The 24,338-nt window shown below is 37.1% G+C and overlaps 1 protein-coding gene and 1 pseudogene across 1 annotated transcript in view; both read right to left on the reverse strand.

The window, feature by feature from the left end:
• The window catches only part of RSPO2 (R-spondin 2), a 146,004-nt gene that overhangs the window by 90,509 nt on the left and 31,157 nt on the right, over positions 1-24,338 (reverse strand). The window lies entirely within an intron of this gene.
• LOC143686433 (chromodomain-helicase-DNA-binding protein 1-like) lies at positions 3,638-4,932 on the reverse strand (annotated as a pseudogene).

Raw genomic sequence — 24,338 nt, forward strand, 5'->3', positions numbered from 1 at the left:
GTTCTTTGATGTCAATCTCAAAGGTCAGCAGTGTACCCGAAACATCTGACTTCACTGTAATGACCCCTTATGGATCTGTCATCTATAAATTTAGTTAAATCATTTTTGAGTTATTGACGTTTTCCAACCCTACCTCCTCTTAGAGTAATGGGCTCCATAAGTTTATGACTGGTTGCTTAAGGTGATATTTTCTAGTCCCATTTCTCACCGAATCCTAGAAAAAGGCAGTGTTCATATTATCAATACTATTCCTATTATCCATGAGGTTAAGAAGCTTAGCCATACACTCCTTGCCACCCTTGTCTTTCTACATAGATCCTATTTTTATTTCCCCCTCATAGGGCAGGTACTTTCAATTCTGACCATTTCAGAATCCTCTTGTATCTTCTCCAATTCTATTACAGATCTCTGTGGGGGTTATCAATTTATTATGAGTTATTCAAGCAGCAGATATACTATTAATTTGTTAAAGATAAAGGAATGCTCTCTACATGATTTAGAACTTCCCTTTCCTGATGAGTCAAGACCTCAGCCAGAATCCTCAGGGATTCTGCAATCCCTCCCTTTCACTAGAAGCCAGAAACTTCACTTGAAATACTTCTAATTTGTTTTACTTTCTCTTTCTTTTTTTGTGTTTGTGCCTGGATCCTTACACTTGATCAAAATCATGAATATAAATTCATTTGCCTGTTTCTGTTTCTCCACACAGAGGAAAATTCAAGAGCTTGTCCTACAATTCCCCATACCTCCACCCCCATTGGGTTGGTCTTCTGCTATCTGGCAGAGATTAGTACTAACAGACAAAAGCAGAATCTGCGCACTCTTTCAAAAGAGTAAATAAGTTAAAAGTCTATAACGCATGCCTTACACTCCTCAGGCTGCTGTAACAAAGTACCACAAAATGGATTACTTAAAACAACAGAAATCTATTGTCTCAACAGTTCTGGAGGCTAGAAATCTGAAATTAAGGTGTTGGTGGGGCCATGCTCCATCTGAAACTTCTAGGGGAGGAAGTTTCTCTTCTCTCCTGGCTTCTGGTGGTGGCTAGAAATCCCTGACACTCCTTGCTTTATGGTATAACTCAATCTCCACCTTCCACCTCACACGGAGGACACCAGTCATACTGGGTTAAGGGCACACCCTACTCAGTATGACTCTATTTTAATTAGTTTAATTTCATCTGTTGTGATTCTGTTTCCCAAGAAGGTCACATTTTGAGGTACTGGCAATTGGAACTTTAATATATCTTTTAAGGGAAACAATTCAACCCACAAAATTGAGCATCAATCTTTAAGATGCCCAGTTTGCTATATATTCTCTTTGTAGAAAAGTATCCCATATTGCACCTGTGATTCCTAAACTTTTGTTTATTGACCATAATAGCAGCAGTAGAAGTATACTTTCTAACAAAACAGTGACAAAGTGTTTTGGGACAAAGTTGTATCACCTTCTTGGAATATATATACATATTTGCAATAAATTCTTCCATATGGCTAATAGAAGAGCATAGTTATAATTAGCCTTAGGAAAACAGAAATTATAATTTTCCCCAGCAGGTTACTTATATGTGTGCAGTGTTTCCCTTTACTACATGTTCTAATAATTAGTCAAACAAAAAGATAAGAATTAGCAAGAACTACTTAAGATTTTTTACTACTCCTTGACCCTATATGGTACAGTTCCCTATGCAAAAAAAAAAAAAAAAAAAAAAACACAAGAACTTGAACCATGAAGAAAAGAGAGATACCAACTATCAGCACCTATGATAACTTTTGAAGGTGGGAATGCAGAGAAAGGAAAGATACTTTTCTAGAGAATCACATGCTCCCAACTTCTACCACCCACTTCGGTGCTGGAGAAGAACTACAGATGAAACTAAAATAGTTAAATACAGTGAATTATTAGAAGAGGTCTCATGCTAAGTTTGAAACTTGGGACATGAAAGAATGGAGATAGAAATCTCCAGAATGACCCAGGAACAAGGACAGATGGAAATCCTAGGAAAAATCAGCATTAAGCAGTTCCTGGTGCCAATGTGGGGTGGATACAATTGAGAAGAAATAGGTGCTGGGCTCACAGAGAAAGGAAGAGCTGGGATTGAAAATTTACCTTCCTAAATCTCTCTGGCTTCCCACGTATCATGGATGTATTGCAAGTGCCTCTGTGCAGGAAGCAAATGAAGCAGTGTGAGCTAGCTAGACAACTCACCTCCATCGGGACTGCCCCAGGGAAGGGGAAATGACCTCTAACAGGAAGCTGTGAGTGAATTGCCAGGGTTAAGACCAGAAACTCAACCAGACCTGGGAGGAACCGCAATGCCAATAATGGCCAAGGGACAGCTCAATCAATTTAGGGCAATCTCCATATGTTGACTACATCAAGAGAATAGAACCTAAGTTACTCCAGCCATTATGAGCACTTCAAAGCTGAGTTCTGACAGCAGAAATAAATTACATTTCTGTACGTGTCTCTTAAATTTTAAACCAGCCATACTTATAATTGAAATAGTTCAAAATCAAAATTGAAATGATTAACAAATTAAAAGACCTGCACTAGCCATCACAATTACTTTTAGAAAGACAAAAGTATTAACAGGGAAGAGTAAGGGAATGAGGCTTTGGGTAGGGGATTATGTAAAAGCTGAGAAGTACTGATGGGCCAGAAACAATGAGAGGTGACCAAGATACGAAAACAGATAGCTTATTAAAGCAATTTTAATTTTTGCAAGAAAAAGCATAATACAATTTTTTTCTTTTCAACAATGAGCTTGGACTTTCTATTAAATTTAACCATCACATTTAACTCTATTTATTTATTTATTTATGTTTTTTTGCTTTTAAAAAGGGAACTTATTAAGTTGCAAGTTTACAGTTCTAAGGTCGTGAAAATGCTCAAATTAAGGTTACCTTCATTCAAGAAAGGCTGATACCATCCAGAACACCTCTGTCAGCTGTGAAGGCACATGGTGACATCTGCTAGCTTTCTTTTCTGGCTTCTTATTTCATAAGGATTCCCCAGGGGTGTTTTCCTTCTGCATCTCCAAAGGTCTTTGGCTGTGTATGCTCTATTGGCTCTGAAGTTTTTTCCAAAATGGTTCCCTTTTAAAGGACTCCAGTAAGCAACCCCACCTTGAATGAATGGAGACACATCTCCATGGAAACCATCTAATCAAAAGGTCCCGCCCACAACTGGGTGGGTCACAGATCCATAGAAACAATAAAAAAGATCCCACCCAGCAATATTACACGAGGATTAATGAACATGGCTTTTCTGGGGTACACAAAAGTTTCAAATCAGCACACTTAGCATTATTAAAATGAAACAAACTTACAACATATGCCTCCTGATTTATGCAACAGGAAGTACACAGTATTATCTGTGTACTATTATTGCAAATACGTTCACCTCAAATCTACTCATGAGGAAACAATCCTAGACAAACACAAATTGTGGGACATTTAACAGACAACTAAACTCTTCAAAAATGTTAGTGACATGAAAAAGAAAAAAAAAAGGATGGGAGACTGTTCTAGTTTTATTAATGAAGACAAAAGAGACAAGACAACTAAATGTAATGTGTGATCCTCAATTGGATTTTCCTTCTTGCTCTCTGCTTCCTTCTTCTGCTGAAGGCAAGACCTCAGAGATCCACTGGCTATCTTTTATTTTTTCCAGGATAGACTACAGGTTTACTTCATCCATGGTGCGCCCCTCAAAGGACAGCAATCTATCCAAACTGTATTTGAGTATCTCACTCAACTGCCCTGGTACTCAGGAGAAAAATAAAAATGGGCTGTTGCCCAAAGTTCTTAATGACCAAGTGCCTCTCTTCTCTCACAGGACCATCCACACAGTCATAATTATAGCTTCTGTAATCCATGCAGTCCTGGAGAATACCCACATGTTGGTCATTTGGGAGAAAAGTAAGATTCAATGACCCCTGATATACAGAAATGCCAGCAGCTTATCCAGCAGGTGAAGTTTTCCATTAGCCTTAATTAAATGGTCTTCAATTTCAAAAGGCTCTGGCTCCACACCATCAAATACGTATGCATGATCTACACACTTTCAAAGCTGGGATAAGATGTTCTGAAGTTTAACTTTCTTTGCCACTTCATTTTCAAATGCATCTGACTCATACTCCTTCTCAATATCCTGCTAATGTTTAACAAAATCTTTTGCCTGTTCCTTAGAAAAGAGATCATGTGCCACAAAAATGAGGAGGAAGCAGAGCTTTTGAAGCCTGTTCCTGATGGGAGCTCTGGTCAACAGGAGACAGAAGACTAATGAGAAGATTTTAGAGATGATGCATCATCTTTCAAGCAAATCTCATGGGTAGTTTGCAGCACATGAAATCACGACTCCTGTGTTAGGCTTTGCAGTAGTTGAGTTCTCTCCTTTCTTCGCTACTTGCATACGTGGAAAGGAAAGACCTGGAGCCAATCACTCAATCTCTTCTTTCTCATTGTTCAAAACAGACAAAGGCAAAGAATCAGAAATGGTCCATCATCATTTAATCTTCCTGCTAAGTAAATGAAGAGGACAACAGTCTCTCTGCTGTATATTCTGACTGCACTGATATTCTTTGATCTCCTATAGATAAGAAAACCCAGGGAGTATCTGCGTCTGGGTTTTCCATCAATTCAAGCCTACCACTGACATCTGGCAGGTTTTACACAGGTCCATCTCATCTCCCAGGATGCAGCCATTCTGACAAAGGAGTACCTTGCCAGGGAGGTGCCTCGCTCCAGCTGATAAAAGAGAACCCCTGTCAGGCCCCATAACATTACATCCTCCTCCTCCATCCATGCCCAAGTCTCCTCACTTCTGCTCTTAGTCTGCAATTTATTTTTAATGATATAATAAACCCCTTAGTAGAAAGAGAACAAGATTTTTGAAATGAGAAAGCTAATGCTTTGTGAAACTAAGTTAGCAGACCCTAGAAAGCTAAGCTAGGGGTGAAGAGAGACAAGAGCATCCCAATTTACATCACAGAATGAAAAAAAAAAAGCTTCAGAAATTGGCACCAAATGCCTTTGGTAGTGGCACAGAGTTGGGACTAAAACCAGGAGCAATGGTTAAAATTATGTGTAAGATACAGCTTGTCTTCCAGGTCTCCCACACAGAGCCAGGTAACTGTCATTCTATAACACTGGAAAACAGGAGGGGTCGAGTGGAAGTTTGTCTATTGAAGGTTGAGACCCCTGGACTTGTGGGGCTGCAAGCTGGCTCCCAGCAGTAACACAACCAGGCATCTCTAGGCAGAGGACCAAAGAGCACCTTCTCTGGGATACTCAGCCAGCCTAAGGGAACAGACCCAGAGATACCAACAAAAGGGCTTTCCCAGGTAAATGGCCCAGACATATCATACCACAGGAAAGACTACAGTTGACATGCCCCTTTGCTTTGAACATGCATAATGCTAATCAGTTTTCTAACAACCTGCTTTTAAAAATATTACCAAGCATTTAATTAAAGCATCCAATATGAGAGACAGAGACTAACTTAAAATAGGAGGTTGGCTAAAAGAATATACCAAGTGGAAATTTTTCTTTAAATGGATTAGTATTCTCAGAAGACAAAAGATATAATCATGAAATGAAAGCAGGGAAGGATTAAAAAATATTCAGAAACCAAAAAAATTGCCTAAAGAAATTTAAAATTGCAAAAATAAAACTCAAAAGTTGATAGATAAAACTCAAAAAAATCTTTCAAAGTAGAGAAAAATTGGAAAATGAGAGAAAATATCGGAAAATGAGGACCACTTCACAAGTTTCCACCTCTGAAAAAAAAGGAGTTAAAGAGAAAAAATTGAAAATGGACTGAAAGTGATCATTAATAAAATAATTAAAGGAAATTTACCAGAACCAAAATGCAAGTTTCCAAGTTGGAAAATATACATACAATGCACACACACACACACTGAAATGATGCAGCAGAGTAGATGAAAATATAGTGCATCTTTATAAAATTTAAAAACACTGTTGAAGAGATCTTACAAGCCGCAAGAAACAGAGAAAAGTAGAACAGCATCCAATGGACGCTAATAACTACACAAAAACTAGTAGAAGAGATGTAGAATGACATTTTCAAAATCCTGAAGAATAATAATTTCCAAACAAGCTTTCTCTACCTATCCAAAATAGTCAACTGTGAAAGTATAATAAAGACATTTCTGACACTCGTTGTCCAAAAAATATATATATTCCATACACCCTTTCTCAGCTACAAAAGGATGGGCACCACGAAAACAAGGGAATAAACCAAAAAATAATAAAAGATGGACTCCAATCCAAGTCAGGGGCAGAAGGAATACCCAAAATGTTAAAGTGAAATCCCAAAGTAAAAGCTTCACCTTTTTCAACATTCTCTGAAGAGACTTAGGCAAACTTATAATTTAGAATTGAATCAGAGATGTGGACAGAGCAAAAGTCAGCTCCTGAAAAATCACGCAGAAAAGGAAATACTTTACATATAAACATACACATGTGCACGCGCATGTGCTATGTGGCTCAGATGTAGATAATGTTTTCATAGTTATAAGAATATAAACACAGGATATACATCCATCAGAAATCACAGTATAATTATACTCAAAGAATAGGGAAAGGAAGCGTCCTCATGTGTGGTAAGGAAGGAAAGCAGTGAAAAGGAGCTAAATCCTTCTTGTTATAGGAAAATAGTGAATAGCTAATGCCCAAAGCTAAAAAGTTGAGGAGTGATAAAAGCAAGAAAGTAAAAGCTATGACTATAAATACTTAGTCTCTAAAAAGAGCTGAGGCTCTAAAGAGACCAAAGGGGTGAGTGGAGGGGGTGACAGGAGGGTACAGCCAGGGACAGCAGTTTCTCATAACAATCCTGGTAGAACTATTTGACTCTAATCGATTGTGTGTATAAATTTGATGAAAAAAAATTTAAAAACAAAGAATACGCTTATTTCCTTATAATATTATTAATGATTGATCTATAATTAGGAACATTCCAATTTATATCATCAAATTAGAAGAAATTACAAAGTAAAGAATCAATTACAGAACACATACAAAGTCAGACAGAGGAAGCATACAGCTGAATGTTGATATTCTATGAAAGGTCAGCAGTAAGTATCATAATCTTTTGATTCAACATTTTTTCCAGTTGCTACCAACAAAAAGTCCTTCTAGAATTTCAAATTCTATCCTATAGAATCTTGCATTATTCAGCAATTGAAAAAAATGTAATTTGTCTGATGAGGAAAAAGCAAAAAACAAAATATTTGGTATATCACTTGTATTTACTTGTGGATAACATTATACCCTTAATTTTTATTTCTATCTCCTTGTTAAAAGGGGACATCACTTAAATCTTGTCAGAAAGCAAGAATCAGAATTTCAAGACAGACTCATAGCTAAAACACTTGAAGATGAGTCCCTTTGAGGGTCTCTTATTTTATTCAAGGGGAGATGAGGGATTTGATCCAAGTTATGAAGAATTCTTATATAAAATATTGGTTTATAAGGACATAATGTCTATATTAATGATATACAGCATTTGTAGTAAATCCTTCTCACAGTCTGGCACATTAACCAATACTTCACAAACTTTAGTCAGCCAATCAGATTAACTAGGACTACATTAAATAAAGTCAGGCCATACTCTTATATACTTTTCTACATAAGAGGCAAAACAATACATGTACAATTTCAATGGTTTCTCAGACTGTTCCAGTGTTGGCTAAAATTTAAATCTTTCCAGATTTAGCAAAAGTATAGATATCACTCAGTCCTAAAGAAGTTCATATTCAGTAAGAATTGAATCTCTTTAGTTCTTCTTTTCCAAGATGACTCAAAGTCTTATTAAATAGAAATGGAAAGATGGGAGGGACATGATAGAAAATCCAGATAAAGCATCAAAATTTAAGTCATGTATCATCAAATGCTAAGATTTTTGTGTAAACCACACAGAATCAAAAAAGTGCCAGTACTCTAAATTGTATGCCTTCCTGATCATTTAGTGAACCTGGCTTTCATATTTAACAAGTCACATTTTAGAACAGAGACTTCAAGCCAGGACATAAATTGCGTATATGTTATTGCATATATGCTAAAAAAAGTTTTTAAAAAGTGACTTATGGCAGTATGTTTAAAAGTAGTTAATGCAATATAGGTAATTCTAAGTATAAAAGCGGAATAGATATATAAAAGGAAACAAGAGAAGCTTTATATTATTTACCGTTTTTTTATCTCATTGTCCCTAATATTTTCAAGTGTACAATATGAATTCAACTAAAAATTATTACAGTGAGCCATCTGATACTTATGCTTATTTTTTAAAAAGTCAAAGGAACAAACTGGGGAGGCATGCAACACTGTGGATGAAACTGTGGGACATTTGGTGAGGCTAAATAAGCCAGAAACAGAAGAGCAAATATTGTACGATCTCATTTAGAAAATACTGAGGCCTAGATTGGAACCTCTTACAGCAGGCAAATTTAGTCCTGAGTGGTAAGTGTTATTTCTGGATTTTGAGAGGCTGTTTAATATACATATAACCTGGTATTTAGAGATAAGAATGAAGCCAATCAGGTCAGGATTAAGGTAATTCAGAATACAAGGATAAGGAAGACATTGTCTATATTATAGAACTTCACCCACTCTTGAGACCAAAGGAAGAAAGGTTCATTTTGTCTAGAACCTAAATTTTCTAACTCAATCTGCCTGTATAGATCATTTAAGCAATCCAAACAGGGAGCCCATAATAAGAATGAGAGCCTTTAACCTTGTATAGCTTAAACGTAATGCCTGGATACATTGCAGAGTATATTAAGCAGATAATCAAAATGTATTGGCAAAGTCCATTGAGGGATGGAAGGAAAAACATGAACCATTAAACTTTACCACTGGGGAAATCCTTGATACTGTGTCAAACATTAGGGACACCCAATCAATAGGCCAAGCCCTTGATCTTGAGGCTTGCTCTTGTGAAGATTATGCATATAACAGAGCAGCTTAGCCTACCTACAGATACGCCTAAGTGTCACCTCTGGAGGACATCTTTTGTTGCTCAGATGTGGCCTCTTTCTTGCTCTAAACCCAACAATGCAAGTGAAACCACTGCCCTCCCCTCTTATGTGGGACATGACATCCAGGGGTGAAAGTGTCCCTGGTGGCATGGGCCATGACCCCAAGGGATGAGCCTGGCCCTGGTACCATGGGATCATCAATGCCATCCTGACCAAAAGAGGGAAACAAAAGAGGGAAAAGAAGTGTAACAAATAAGGTATCAGTGGCTGAGAGAGTTCAAATAGAGTCGAGAGGCTACTCTGGAGGTCACTTATGCAAGCGTCTGTTAGACATTGCTACTATCATAACTTGCCAATCCCCAACCAAAACCATTCCTGCCAATCCTAAAGAACACCTAGAGCATTATATCAGATTCTACAAAAGTTCCATGCACTAGGGTAGTTGCCAAAACCTACAATCTCCAGATGGGTCCCTGGACCAGATAAGTCTGGAAATACAGAAGGGCCAGCCTCTCCAGAATATCAACTAATTCCATCCCCCTATCACATATTATCAACGGCCCCTTCCAACATGAAAAAGTTAGAATGGACATAGCCTCAAACCCTTAAAGAGTGGGAGAAAGATCAAAGGTGATGGTGGAGTTTTACAGAAAGGGTAGGGTTTAACAAATTATTATGATTGCTGAATCAATATACTAATATTCCTTTTAGTCTGCTACCTTAGAGCAGCTAATAGTAAAAACCTAAAACTGTGGAACTGTAACCCATACCAAACTCTGAAATCTGCCCTACAGCTAATTGTTGGGATGTACTCTGAATTTTATTGTTTTGTATATATGTTACTTTTCACAAAAAAAAAGAAAAAAAGAGAGAAGGAGGAGTATAACAGAGAAGATAGGACTACTGAATCATTATTTTGATATTTATCTTGATCTTCAGTGTCTTGGAACAGCCAAAAGAAAAAATGAAAAATCAAGGAACTGTAACCCATAATATCTGTTCTATAACAACCTGTTAAAATGTACTTGGGAATTTATTGTTTTTTTGTATATATGTTATATTTCACAGTTAAAATAAATGTTTAAAAGAGTCATACAGCCCTTTCTCATTTATGTCTTTATCTCCTTTACACAAAGTACTGCCCAGCAGTCTTTCCATTTCACAGTTTTTTTTTAGTGTTTTATTCTGAGTGACATTATCCATCATTTACATGTGCTTTTAAACTTTCTTTTGCTAGTTTCTGGTTCTTTAGTTTTCACTCCTAGCTGGTTGAGAAAGACCCAATGATCTCCTTTTGTTCTTTTTTCTTTTGCTCTTTTGTTACTCTTCAGTGATGAGAACAATAATCAATTTCAAGAAATGTAAAAGTACTTGCTGACTGAATGCATGTTAAAAATACGACAGCCAATCTTTTCTTGTAAATTTGATAGTCGCTCCCATTCATAAATGATGTGATTTCCAAAATGTTCTTTAAAAGAATAGACTTCATGTTCTTTAATACTAACGTTAGTAAGACTAGCGCATAACTTATCACATCAGACATTCCTAGTTGCCTACCCTTCTTTCAGAACTCCAGTTCCCTGCGGGGAGGCAACATGCTTGCCTAAAACACTGATTCCTCAGGACTGCTGGAGTTAGGAGGCATTCACTGCATGACATTCTAGGCAGGGCAAGGGTAAAGTCATATGCCAGTTGAGTCTCTCTCACATTTTTAAGAAACAAATAGGTTTTCCATAAGCTATTTTCGTACCTAGTAAACCACAATTCTCACTCCAGAACTTGGGCTATTCTGTCAGTTTACAGATTTTTATGCCCCTAATCTTGCCTTATCTAATTCATTTCTCTACTAAACTGTAAAAGGGATTTATTTTTAAAGTAAGTTGAAATCCTATCTGCCCACGCCCAAATTAAAACCCTATGATTCTTCTTACTACCTAAGAAGTAAAGTCCAGCTTTATGTCTGAACTATTGCTGATCCCTTCACAAAAGAAGAGTTCCTTATTCTGAGCTTCTGCTTCTTCTCTTCAGCATCCATCCCTAGAATTTCTTCACCTCCACTGGCCCTTAGTTTTCTATTTTCTATTCATAATTGAAGCCTCATATCAGGATTTCATTCATTCATTTATTCATTCATCAAATGGTTTTCATTACTTATTAGGGATACAATGATGAGTAAAATGACATACAATATCCTAACTAGAAGATGCATATAAAAATGTTGATAGTACGGAAAACTGGGGAGATACGTGGGAACTCCACCCTTCTATGTGATTTTTCTGTAAGCCAATAACTGCTCTAATAAAACAAATTAAAAACAAGCAGAGACCTATAATCCCCTCCAAGAAACCTTCTCTGGTACTCTAACCACTTTTAAGGGTTTTAGGACCACTATAGCATGCTCATAAGCATGCTGGACTGCCTTCTGTAACTATGACACTTTACAATGGAATTACCCTGCTGTCTTCCTTAGTAGACAATAAACTCCTAAAAGATAGGTAACACTTCCTATACATATTTTTATGTGCCCAGAGTCAATCCTCAGCATTTGGCATCTATTAGGGACATTTGTTATTGTGCAAGAATATATTGCTAAGATACAGTGTCCTTCAATTACCAAGTTTTAATGCATTTTCTTTTCACTTGGCTTCTGGGAAAATAATGCTTCTGGTCACCAGCAATGTACAAACTAATTTAACAAGATAAGTGTGCATGCTATGCCAAATTTAGGATAACATTAAATAATAACGAGGAGAAGACCTCAGGTTTCACCTCAACCGTTTTGAACAATCTTATGACAATGTTGTATAAATCATTGATTTGAAAGGCAAATCAATGGTATTTCTTTGCCAAACAAACCATTAACTAATTTACTGAGATGGTTTGAGTCATTGGGACACGTTAATTACAAGCACAACCAAAATGACAATGAGAGTAGAGAAAGAGGGAGAAGGGAAGGGAGAGGAAGGGAGGGAGACCGATCCCTTATAATGGAATCTAACTCAATAATCAAGTTGGCAAATTAAAGTCCCTTTAGTATTCAGATTACTATTTATTAACTTCTTCAGAAATAGAACTTCCTTTCATTATTAAGACAAATATATAAAATCATACCATTTTAACCAAATTCAGGAAATTAAGAATTTAGAAAAACGTCACAGGACCAAGCATCCCTGAGGAGCATACCACGTTGCCCTCACAGCCCACTCGGAAAAGGAAGCTTAGAAAGCACCAGCTTCTGGTTAAAGTCAATCAGCCAAGCCAACAACAGAGTCTTTGTCAAGGAAACCCGAGTTCGGGCGCATGAGGATCAAATAAAACACAACACATGGCATCTGAACCAAAATGATATGCTTTGATTTCAGATAAAAAGGTAAGAACCCAGCAAAATGTGAACACTTAAGAGAAAGGATGTACAAATAAAATTCAGATTGCTTCCTCTTAGGTGGTAACAGTTGAACAGAAAACTAGTAATAGTGAAGGTAATTCAGAGCAAGCCTACAAACATCTTTACCTGTAAATCTGTAAAGAAATTTACATTAAGAATGGTTCTACTTAGTAGGACATTGTAGTATACGGTCACCGGTAACACTTACTAGATAAAAGTGTTAAAAAAAATTTATGGTTTCTATGACTACTGATAATAAAAGAACACTATTAATTTGGAAAATGCACGTGGCCACGCTATCGTCTTTAAGACCTAAATCCTGTACAGGGAGGAGGAAGTAAGTGGTGGATGGAAGGAGTTATGCAGTACTGTGTCTCAATTACGGCTATAAAACCAGTTACCCAAATTCTTTTAGAACCTCTCATTAGAAGCTACTCAGATTACCTAAGATAATAAAAAGCCAGGAAGCATAAGAGCTCTTTTGACCACACATTAAACATGAATTAAATTACTGAAATTTCACGGTGGGTAGTCACAATATGGTGATTTTCTGTGCCTAAAAATAGGAGAATTTAACAATATTTTATACACTGAGCATATTTCCAAAGAAAGATAAATTAAGACATACACAACTCCAAAATTCTCTTCATCTAAGCTAATTTGGAAAAAAAAAAAACTTGAATTAAATTGGTCTGATGAAATAATAATATTAACCTGAGAAAACATACGCACAAGGTTATTCTTTACAGCTCAGTTTGCCCCTACAAAATACTGGAAACAATCTAAATGCCCACATATAAGAACATAATTGGATAAATTATGATATATCCACACAATGGAGTACAATGCAACCATAAAAAAATGAGGAAGCTCCCTAAAGTGATACGGAATGATATCCAGATATACTGTTTACTTAAAATCAACTGCAAAAGTTTATCTAATGCATGTTACCTTTGGTATAAGAGGGAAAAAAAGCAAATTAGAAAATAAATACACCTCCTATTTGTGCAAAAAGACACATAAGATGAATAACTGAGATTGCATACCTAAAGGGGGATAGATGGAAATGAAGTGAAAAAGTCGGGAATGTGAACAGAGTGGAAGGGATGAATGAGGGAAGCCTACACACCTCTTTTCTTATCGTTCCAGTGTTTAGAATCATTTTATTATTTAACATACTCAATAAGTAAATAAATTAAATTAACAAGGATGGGAGTAAACAAAACAGAAGAAAAGAGAAATTAATACAACTGAATTTAAAATAACTACAATAAATTGGGAGGGGAACTCATCTTAAGTAAATAACTTCTGAACACAGTATTTTTTAATAGTTCATATTTACTGAAGCTATTAAAATACAACATACATTCCATAGCACCATCATCACCTTTGAGTCCAGGCTATGACCTCTTACAAGATCTCTTCTCAATATGCCAGCAGTATTAGGAAGTAAATGATCTGTAGATGTTTCATTTCTCTTTTTATAAATGGCAATGAAAGATTAATAACATGAGAGATAACAAAGGGAATAGCCTAATAATGCACAAACATTTTGCTCCATAGACTAACTTCTCAATTGTCAGTCTTACTTTTAAAATAATCTTTGGTGGCAAAGGATAAGTCATTTCCCTCTTTCCCTCCAGGATTTATAATTATGATATGGCACCAATACATGCCTCTGTATGTATTTATTAAGCCAAACTAATACAAAGTATTTTTATTTCTTTTACGGTTCCATCAACAGTCGAGTTTGGCCCTGAGTATTTTGATGGTCTCTTTAACTCTGGAGAAAACCTTAGAATTAAAGGTTTGGTACAAGGGCAACCGGTATCTTGAGTAATTTGGTTCAAAGACAGAGTAGAAATTGAAAAGAAGATGACTATGGAAACAAATGACACCCTTGGATCCACCAGCCTCTGTTTTTAAGACCACCATGGTGCATACACAGTTGAAGCCAAAGCTGCATCTGGTTCCACAAAAGCAGAAATTACAGTGAAAGTACAAGGTACTTTAAAATATCTTCTTAATTTTCCAATTTATGGGACTTAGAGAAATGCCTAATTTAATGGACAGAGAAAATGAAACTAACTCTGGGACCTTTTTCTTACAGATACACCAAGAAAAGTAGTTGGACAAATAAGATTCACCAACGCTCTGGGCGAGAAGAAGTGATAGGATGCCCCACTCAGTGACAGCTGTGCTGCTGTGACACACTACATCAGAGAAAGACAGGAAACCAGCAGACTTGCTTGGGCACAAACTGAGGGTAAGTGTGAAGCCCGCAGTTACACTGTCACTAAATTAACAAATGGCAATGCACACCAATTCCGTGGACACAGTATTTTGACTGCCCAAACTCAAGCTAATGACAAAAAGCACTGTAAACAAATACTGATTCCTAGTAGGTTTGTTCTTCACAGTGGTATGACTTAGCAATTCTGAAATTATTTTATGTATATTCTAATACTGAGCAAATAAGAAAATACGCTGTGAATAATGAGAGTTAGGTTTCTAAGTGATGGAGAAGAGAGCTAAAAATATGGAAAAAGGTAACATTAGAGTGAACTCTGTGGTGCTGGACTGGGATTGGAGGCCACAGCCTGACCTCATTATTTTTAACACGATTGATAGATAGAAAACAATAGAGATGTCTGTAAAGAGATATACACAGACATATATCTCCTAGATTTGTTTGCTGAGACGTACCTAGAAGTAATGATACCCCAGCAGCAATGAGCATTTCTAAAATTGAAATTTTGTTTTCCAACTATCATTCTTAACTAAAAGGAGCCTAGAGAAACAGCTGACTCAAAGTCTGGGTCAGGAAAAGTGCAGGTTCAGCCTGAAACATCTGGTGCCAGAAAGAGGGAGGTGTTCAAGAATGATGGGAGCATGATCAAAAGAGAGAAGTTGAAAGGGGCATGCAGTGGCCCAATGTGTGGCAATTTGAGCAACAAAATAATGATAGCAACATTAAAATCCATAGAATTAAATTAAAAACCATAACTGTATAGATAAGTAAATGAAGGAAAACAGAAAGCTCTTTCTTGCAGTACAATTCCAACTAATGAATATAAAACAAGTGATGGGATTAGAAGATCCCCACATGGAAATCACCATCGTAGTAATTATTTCAGGCATTAGCTAAAGCTAGTGAGAAAATGTATGATGAGAAACAAGATATTTATGTACTCCCAAAGTATCTCCCAAAAGATACTGATCAATTTCAAAGGGAAACCTCACAACTTTATCATAAGAAACTTTAACATCACCAGAAGTGGAACAAACCAACATCATGTTCTTCCTAATACGATGCAATGCCAACACAACATCCTTTTGTGGCACCCCCTGGCAAAAAAAATGCAGAACTACAATCTAATGGAAAGATGAGACAAACCCAAACTGAGGACACTGTACAGAATAAACTGGCCAGTGCTCTTCAAAACTGCCAACATCGTGACATAAAGAAATGCTGAAGAATGGTACAGATTAAAGAATACTAAAAAAACACAGCAACTAACTACAATGGATGATCCTGGATTGGATCTGAACCAGAAAATTTTCTTCCTTTCATTTCACACACACACAAAAAAACATTAGTGGATCGATTGGCAAAATTTCAGTGAGTCTTATAGACTAGAAAACTGCATTGTATCAGTATAAGTCTTCTTATTTCACTAATTGTATTGTGGTTATATATGAGAATGCCTTTGTTTTCAAGAAATATACACTGACTTTTTTTTTTTTTTTTAAATGTGGGCAGGTACCAGGAATCAAACACACGTCTCTGGCATGACAGGCAAGAACTCTGCCTGTTGAGCCACGGTGGCCCACCCTACACTGACTTTTTAAAAGTAATGGGTATCATATCTCCAACTTACAAAAGAAAGAGAGGGGGAAGGAGGTATGGGGGGATAGAGAGAAAGAAAGAATGATGTAGCAAGTGTGGTAAGATATTAACATTTCAGGAATCTGGAAAAAGGGATACAGGAATATTTCATAAAATTTTTTTTTACTTTTCTATAATTTTGCAATATTTCCAAATAAAAAGTTAAAAACAGTATAATCAATCCAAGTATAAGCAGAAGAAGCAATAACGAGCCAATCCATTTCAAAACAATTTACATAGTAATTACCTGTAAGAAACTACAGCAACTAACACAAACTAGTTTTGTGAAACAGCTCCTGATTCTTTTAACTGTATCACTATATCACTTCTATATGTCCTGGAACTTCTATATAAAGCATGAGCTCAACCTCTGGTAATTCTTAGACAATAAGGCTCACTATCCAAAAAATGAACATACCCAAACATATTGCATTATCCTCTTATGTTTCTCAGTAGGAAATATTATCCAACTGATTAAGTCATTAACAAATAGTTACTGAACGAAAGACACAATCCAGGTGTAATATACAATATATACATCTTGTTCATGCAGTTGATTAGTTCAGTGCCAAAGACAAACCACCAAGCAAGTTTCACCAAGTGAGCTTTGCCAAATGAATTACCAATTCAGTCAATCTGGCAGGATTACTAGATGCAAGGAAAAACATACGATACAGTCAAGGGAAATAAAATGATTCTTGAGAAATAATTGAAAGGAATTTATGGAACTGTACCCATTACAAAGGCATTTTCATTTGGGAAAATGCAAGGGTAGAATGCTTTCATTAAAAAAATAATCCATAACTTCAATTATAAAAATTCATTCCATATCACCATTATCCATTAAAATGGACAGATCATATAAATGTAGATTTAGGAACTGAATTCTAAATCACTCATTTCAGAGTCTAATAGGAACAATAAGAAGGGATCCCATTTATTTCTTTAAGGATTTTATCCTTCTCAAAAACCGAATCCCTCTCTTTTGTTTTAATTCACTCCCTAGTACGTTCTCATCTGCCTTTGTATTCAACAATTCACAAACTCCTTTTTACACATTTACATACTCTAAGATTCAACATAACTCTCACATCTCTCAAAAGTCTTCACTGACTCCCAACGTATACTGCACACAGCCTTTGGCTACTTCCAGCCTAGTGGCTCACCAGGGGAAACACCTAAATATAAAAGTGCAGTGTCTAGTCACACTGACCTGTCTATGCATATAGCCATTCTATATACTGTTCTTACAACAAAATAAAGCAAGTTTCCTAGCTTGGCACCCAAGGTCCCCTGCATGGAGACCAACCCATCCAGTTGCCTAGAACTAAGGGGCTTCCTGGGGCACCAGCCTTCCTATGCTAAAAACCCCAGACAATATCAGGCAAGTCAGAACAGTTGGTCACTCCAGCTCTGTGATTTAGTAACTGACCTCCTTGATCTCCCAAATGGAACTTTCCTTCTGCTTTCCACTTCCTCTGGCTTATTCTGCCCTTACCATCTCCACATATCCAAGTGAAAACTGTTCAAGGACCTGTTCAAATGCCACTTTATCAAACTTTTCCTCTTCTCCGAACCTAGAAGCAATTTTTCTCCACTGTAAATTCCAAAGCAATGTAATTGTTCTTGTCCTTGTGACAATGGCGCTCTGTTGGGCAGAGGCAGGGAAACGTTCAACTCCCATTACTGTTTCCTTCCTAATGGAGGAACATCTATTCACGTACTAATTAATACTCACTCTCTCCATCCCCTCACTAACTCTTCCCCAAGGAAAGGGAAGGGAGCTCTTTGAATGGAAAGGGAAGGGAGCTCTTTGAATGGAAAGGGAAGGGAGCTCTTTGAATGGAAAGGGAAGGGAGCTCTTTGAATGGAAAGGGAAGGGAGCTCTTTGAATGGAAAGGGAAGGGAGCTCTTTGAATGGAAAGGGAAGGGAGCTCTTTGAATGGGGTGTTTGGGACAAGGAACTAAGTAAGCCCAGTGGACCAACACCCTCCTCCTCCTTTGGAATCTGCTCATCATTCCCGAAGTGCTGCAGGAAGGCCTCCATGTGGAGTCACACGGTCATTCCGAGCTGACGGGCCTCTTAGAATGGAAAGCAGCAGATTAGGAAGCTCAGTTTTACAGTACACCAAAGTGTTCTTTTGTATCAGCTTCATCAGTAACAAACATAACATTTGTCATCTGAAAATCCTGGTATCTTGTGATCACACAAAACTTGGGCAAGTAAGAAGGATGCTACTGACTGACTATCTCACCCTCTAAACACAGGATCCTATAACTGGTTCTTTATTGCCTTCATAGCACATAGTGGCCATTCATAGCTAAATGAGCAAATAAAGAGCAGATATCTTATTATTGATATATATTTTTTTGAACTGTGACACAGTAGAGCCAGTTCAAATCTTGGTCCAGGTACTTGCTGGCAAGGTGATTTGGGGTGAGTCTCTTAACATCCAAGTCCCAATTTTCTCGTCTAAAAAGGAGATGCTTGGCAGCAGGAGTCAGCAAACTATGGCCCACTAGCCAAATCTGGCCCACTGCCTGTTTTCATAAATAAAATTTTATTGGAACACAGCCACACTCACCCATTTATGTATTGCCTATGGCTGGTTTTGCACCGCAAACGGAAGAGTTAAGGAGTTGTGACAAAGACCACATGGCACTCAAAATCTAAAATATTTTTCTTCTCACCTTTTACAGAAAGCTCGTTGGCCTTTGTATTACAGGGTTGCTGTGAGAATTATAGAAAAGATGCTATTTATTGATAGTGCCAGGGTATAATAAGTTACTATAATCAATGTAAATACTATGGTAATACTTAAAGTAATTTTAAAATTTCTGAGGCTATACAAAATGAGAAGATAAAACATTCAATATTCAACACCTAAAATAGAGGAGAAAAAGATTTCAAAAGAACCACAATTTTTAACTTGCCACAATTTTGGAGGTTTAGGAAGGATTACCTACCATAAAATTCTTACACTGCAAAACATCTATAAGACACTATTTATCACAGCATTTCCAAGAAGAACAATGATGACTCAAGTGAAATAAAGGCCAAACATTTTTCCCACTGAAAGGAATCCTGAAACATAACTTGAGCAACAAGAAGAAGTATATTTACATATTTAATACTTTTTAATGGATGAGAACCAGAAGGTACTGGAAGAGTAATTCCAGCTTCAAATGAGTTGTGAAAACTATTAAGTCTGATTGAGTACTGATTTCTTATCTTTGACCACCTTCACACTGTGTTAAGTGCTAGGGATCAAAGATAAAGACAGTCGCTGTTCTTGCAGAGTTCAGAGTCAGGTGAGGAGCACAAACTTGCACTTACCAGAGTATCTGAATTCTATGACCAGAGCAAACACTTTTAGCCCATGAATCCCTATCCTTTTCTTAGCTCCTTGTCACTTTTGTTTGGTAATTAGGGATGGAGGAAGGAGTTTTGTGAGGTAGGGCTCTGGGACAGATACAATGACAAGACAGCTAGGTATCTTTGTTTTGTTTTTCCCATGAAAAACATTTATTTAAAAGTAAGAGGAAAGGTGCACGGGTGATTCAGTGGTAGAATGTTGGCCCTCCATGCGGGAGACCCAAGTTCAATTCCTGAACCATGCACCCAAAGTAAATAAACAAACAAACAAACAAATAAATAAATAAATAAAATAAGCAGAAGCAAAAATAGAAGAGGACCGTTTTAGAAATTCATTACAGTAAGATGTATTGACAATTTTTTATTTAGACAATTATTTCATAAGAATTTCCTTTCTCTTTTTTTAAAGCACCTCTTATTGACCAGCCCTTTAGACGGGGTGTGAGTTCCAGAAGTTAGAAAAGTAAAGAATAATTGCTGGATGGGCTGTTGGATAAGATTCTTTGTGCAGAGACCCAACCAGTGTCCTTTTACATGACCAAAGTACAGCTCACAGTCTGGGAGGGTGTCAGTGGGTCAACCTCTGCGTGGGCTAAGTTATAGCAGTTTTGAAGTGTCAGATGCAAGCATATTTGATCCTGCCTGTTAACCTGCACAGTCATGTGCAGTGACTTGGTGAGGCCCCCCCAGATGATTTCATGAACAACAGGTTCCTTGACTAGTGGGTGTCCAAATAAGGGAGGAACATCAAGATGGGTGCCACACAGTGACTGCATGTGATGCCCAGAAGTCGCTGGGAAACATGAAGGGGGATGGGGCCAGAATTCCTTCTGTCATCCCTCTCCTGATTTAAATATACTCAATCTATTTAATACAGATATGAAAATAAAATCAATAAGGCAAATGCTATGACAGAGCATTTATCTATTTAATCTCAATCTCAATCTATTTGATACAGATATGAAAACAAAATCAACACAATAAGGTAAATGCTATGACAGAGGAGTGTGAAAACTCTAAGGGAATCCAGAGCAGGATTCTTAATCCAGCAAGTTGAGGTTAATCAGAAAAATCTCAGAGGGAGACCAGCAATGCTTTTTCTTTCTTTTTTTTTAATGCTGTATGGGTCATATTTAATTATTTTTCCATGTGAGTATCTTGTTATTTGCAGCATCATCTGTTGGATTTGTATTTGTTTGTTTTTTGTTCTGCTTGCTTGTTTTTTTGGAAAGTGCAAGGACTGGGAATCGAACCTGGGTCTCCCATATGGCAAGCAAGAGTTCTACCACTAAACTACCCCTGCAGCCCCCAGCAATGCTTTTAAAAATGGAACAAGGAAAGCCATTCCTTGATCATCAGGTAACAAAATTCTGAAATGGTTTTCTTTTACATTACTGTCTGCTAGTCTGTTTGTCTCTATATACTGTAACAACAGAATGTCTTATCATGAGCATCTAATATTCATTGAGAACACTCAATGAATAGCATTATGCCCAAAGTCCCTGAAGAATTGCAAGCATTTTGCTACTGATGATTATACTCGAGTTCTAATCTTCTTTAAAGATAACTTTTCACATTCACGGAGAGAATTAGTATCTTTCATCAATTAATTTCCTTCAGGCCCAACTAATTCCTTTATTAAATTATTCTTGTATCTAACAGGATGTGCACCTAACGTGCATTTCCAAACTAGAACAAGCAGAACTTGAACCAATCTATTTATAAGTCATGGTGTTAGAGACTTGAAGCTATACCACCAGATTAACCTTTCTTCAAATAATGGCTATAAAGAGGGTACTTAAAAGATTCCAAAGATGTTGCAGCACTAATGGATCACCATCACATGGTGTAGAAAACTTGAGTCAGGAAGTTGTAAGAGTAAGCAGATGGAGTCCATTATGGCTTTCCTTTTTTGTGGTACAACTAAATGGCCTTATTATGCTACCAACTTTAGAAAATAGATGGCAATGTTTATTGCTGATTATTAAAAACACTATGCATCCCATGCACTTTGGAAAACACACAGAGTAGACTGTCGATGCATTTTAAAAGAAGAAACTAAAACTTTCATGTTTGCAAAAGTTTCCTCAGGACAAGAGGAATTTAAATACCAAGGGCCGCCTGAGTGAGAATGATAAGAAATGGTGTAAAAGTTAGGGAACAATAAAAAACCATACTTTCCTATGTTGAAAATTCAACATCAGAGGAATTAAAATATAAAAATAATATTTACTGATACTGGGAATGCTAAAGATTGAAGCTTTTGTTAGAGAGTTTTGCTTCAGGTTCTCTGATTAAGAGAGAAAAAAAGTGACCTTGAACCAGCAGATACATCAGACTGCCAAAACTATTTGCAATTTTTTGGAGACAGTGACTAGTTTCTCCCATCTTTGGCATGAGTGGGAAAGAAAAGGGGAAGAAAGGTTACAGGAGAGGATTAGTGCCCCACATCTTAAGCATAATGCAGACTGGCGCAGCAGCTACAGTGGTGGCTTACAAGTGACAGAGAATGGGGTAGGATTGGGGTACTGGGGGGGGTGGAGATGGGGGTGGGCAACTGCTACCCTATATATGGACACACAGCCTGTACTAACAGTAGCCTTAGCCCAGCAACTATAACTGGACCATAGGCATACAGTTCTGCCCCTTAAACCCAACAACTTCAGTAAAATACCTTATATACATTTTTTTCTAGTTTTAAAGTTAAAATTCCAAAAGAGAAAAGTGGATAGGAAAGAAAAGAAAAAACATTACAGAAAAAACATATATTGATTCTACCTAATTTAGGCCTTCCTATGTTATTCATAAGCATTTATCTCTAATATTTGTTATCCATAAACATTATATTATAAACATTTAATAACATACACAGTTTGCACATGGTCTACCCTTCCAAGAACTCATTCATTTACTTTCATTCCCCACAAAAGATAAAGTTTTGAGTGTGGACATTTAATTTTTTTCATCGTTGCTTTCATACAGTTTCTGGAATATGAGGGTTAAAGTATTATATAAATGAGTAAATGACTTTATTCATCTTTCCAAATCAATAATTTCCATGACTCTCCTGTGTTCTGTCACATATTTCTGGACATTTACTAAGCATTTGCTCCCTGGCTGTCTAAGATTTCAAAGTTAAGATACTGAAATAAAAGTCCAAGTCCCTCTACCAATTTTCATTTCTCTTTTCAAAAGCATTAACAAGCCTCTCTGTACTGCAGACAAATTCTCGGTCACCATCTTCTTTCATTCCGCAGGTCCAGAAAGTTGCCAAATTGAGAGGCTGTTTATAAACCTTTCTGCTCCTCTTCTTAGCACCCAAAGTCAGGACTTTCACCCAGCTGCTGATTAACTTACAAAAGGATTACTGCAGGAACTTCCAGGTGGTCTCCCTAATTCCAGCCCTCTCCCCTCCAAACCTCTAATCTTCCCTTTGCCTACATTCATCCTCCCTCAGAAGAGAAGCATGCCTCCACAGAAAGCGCCACATCATACTCAACTGAGAGTGTCCTCTCACATGTGTGCAACAAAAACATTCAATTACCTATGGATGGAGGTGCTGCCTGAGCAAAAATTTATGTTCAAAAATAGATCTTTGCGAAGACTCTGGATAATGTTTCTTTAAGTAAATGTATAGCCTTACAAATCTTTGCAATCACAAGGGAACTGATAGCTTACTTCTGAGTAAGCAGGGGTGCTTGCTAGGGAGTTTTACAATCTACCTGTCTCCTGTGCTTCCAAGATTCTCGTCAATCTTAAAAATAAATAAGATGATGAAAAGGAGGCTGGCTGTGCTTGGGGCTGGTAATGGAGTGCAGAAAGAAAGGCATGGGGAGAGAAAAACAAAATACCAAGTTGTACATTCTTTATGCAATTTCCTCATAACTGGAAAACTAAAAACTACAACCCACTGGCAACACTCTCTGCTGAGTCACTGTATTCTTTGTGTGCATTTTTCTAAGGGCAATCAAAATGGTAATTGTGGGACTAACTTTAGAACATGAAATCATTGCATCTGCACTGACATAGAATGCAGTGGGAAAAGTAATCTCTCATTAAACCAGAAACTGTGGTTTATACTGTTTAAAAAGTGCATCAGTTCGCTCATTCTCAAAGAATACATCATAGTGCTCCCTAAGGACAGAAAATTGAGAGAAAGTATTAGTTCCTTCTACAAAATACTTATAAAATCCCATAAGTTCTGGTTCTACTCTACCCCCCGCCAACACACACACATACACACACCAAGGAAGTGTTCTTTAAGGATGTCTTTAGTACTACCTTTAAAATGTCCTTTTCCCAATGTGAAAACATTAAGCTTCTCCACCTGCAGAACTCCAGATATTCTCACAAGCATTGGGGATACCAATTTAATAGGCCAAGTCCTCGATTTGGGGGCTTGTCCTTATGAAATTTATGTCTGTAAAGATGCTAAGCCTACCTACAATTATGCCTAAGACTCACCCCCAGAGAACCTCTTTTGTTGCTCAGATGTGGCCTCTCTCTCAAAGCCAACTCTGCAGGTAAACTCACTGCCCTCCCCCACCCTACATGGAACATGACTCCCAGAAGCATAAATCTCCCTGGCATGAATCCCAGGGATGAGCCTGGAACTGGCATCATGGGATTGAGAAAGCCTTCTTGACCAAAAAAGGGAAAGAAAAATTAGACAAAATAAAGTTTCATT

This window comes from Tamandua tetradactyla, chromosome 6 (assembly GCF_023851605.1).
Source record: "Tamandua tetradactyla isolate mTamTet1 chromosome 6, mTamTet1.pri, whole genome shotgun sequence".
Taxonomy (NCBI): Eukaryota; Metazoa; Chordata; class Mammalia; order Pilosa; family Myrmecophagidae; genus Tamandua; species Tamandua tetradactyla.